Below are 1,631 nucleotides of genomic sequence, written 5' to 3' on the forward strand. Positions count from 1 at the left end.
CTGACCGGGAATCGAACCCTGACCTCCTGGTTCATAGGTCAACGCTCAACCACTGAGCCACACCGGCCGGGCAATGGAACCTGTTGTATAGGTAGGTTGTATTAAATACGTGAGTACACATGGAGTGTACAGCTGCCAGGCGTTTGCAACTATTATCATGATGCTGTTTTGTTGTTGTTGTTGTTACTATTATTATTATTATTATTTACATGGAGTGTACAGCTGCCAGGTGTTTGCTACTATTATCATGATGCTGTTTTGTTGTTGTTGTTGTTGTTGTTACTATTATTATTATTATTATTAGAGTTGGGTACAGAGAGGCAACTGTGGTTCTCATGAGAGGAAATGCAACAGAGTGGAAAGAGAATAGAGCCCGGCCGGAGTGACTCACAGGTTGAGCATCGACCTATAAACCAAGAGCTCGCCGGTTCGATTCCCGGTCAGGGCACAGGCCCGGGTTGCAGGCTCCATCCCCAGTGGGGGGCGTGCAGGAGGCAGCCGATCCATGATTCTCTCTCCTCATGGATGTTTCTATCTCTCCCTCTCCCTTCCTCTCTGAAGCCAATAAAAATATTCCTTAAAAAAGGAAGAAAGAGGATGGAGTGTGAATTCAGCTAGGCCCGCGTCCGGGTCTCCGGTCTGTTTTCTAACCTGTGCCATGAGGCTCATTCCTTAATAAAGGAAGAAAGAGAATGGAGTGTGAATTCAGCTAGGCCCGCGTCCGGAAGGCCTTACTTCTCCCACGTTTGGGTCTCCGGTCTGTTTTCTAACCTGTGCCATGAGGCTCATCTTCACGCCTTTTCATGAAGGTGACAGGACATGCAGGACTCGCTGCAAAGCCCGCGAGAGGGTCCTGGTGAACGGAGCTGATGCGATTGCGGTTGGATTTCCCATAACCTCCTTACTCGGAAATGGGCCGTTATCTCTGATTTGCCACCAGGACGGAAAGGCACCCTGGCATCTGGCTCAGGTGACTCCTCTTGTCCCAAAGGCACCCCCGCTTTTTTTTCCTTCTTCAAAAGCAAACTGCTTGCATATTGAGGTCTTAGGGGCCATCACCCTGAGGGACACTCCGTTTTTCAGACCAAGAGGTGAAGCTAGTGTTTCGTAAAATAGATGCAAAACACTCACTTTGCAAAGCGAGGAATCACGAAATAGCTCATCTCCAGGGGCAGCGCTGTGGTTTGAGAGGTGGAGGGCGTCGGAAGGGCGGGCCCCTGGGCGTGTCTGGGTTTCGGGCTGAACTGTCAGATGCCAAGCCTGGGTGTGGGAGAACGCACCCTTTCATTCCCCTAAGCCCCGCAGAAGCGGCTGCGAACCCGAGCCTTTGCGGAGTTCCCGCTTTCTTCCCGACATCTGGCCATCTCAGGCTCAACGACACACACCGACATTAAACCAGAGAGTCTAGGTCAGTGATAGCGAACCTTTTGAGCTCGGCGTGTCAGCATTTTGAAAAACCCTAACTTAACTCTGGTGCCGTGTCACATATAGAAATTTTTTAATATTTGCAACCATAGTAAAACAAAGACTTACATTTTTGATATTTATTTTATATATTTAAATGCCATTGAACAAAGAAAAATCAACCCAAAAAAATGAGTTCGCGTGTCACCTCTGACACGTGTGTCATA

Source organism: Myotis brandtii, unplaced genomic scaffold, assembly GCF_000412655.1.
Source record: "Myotis brandtii unplaced genomic scaffold, ASM41265v1 scaffold888, whole genome shotgun sequence".
NCBI classification, from domain to species: domain Eukaryota; kingdom Metazoa; phylum Chordata; class Mammalia; order Chiroptera; family Vespertilionidae; genus Myotis; species Myotis brandtii.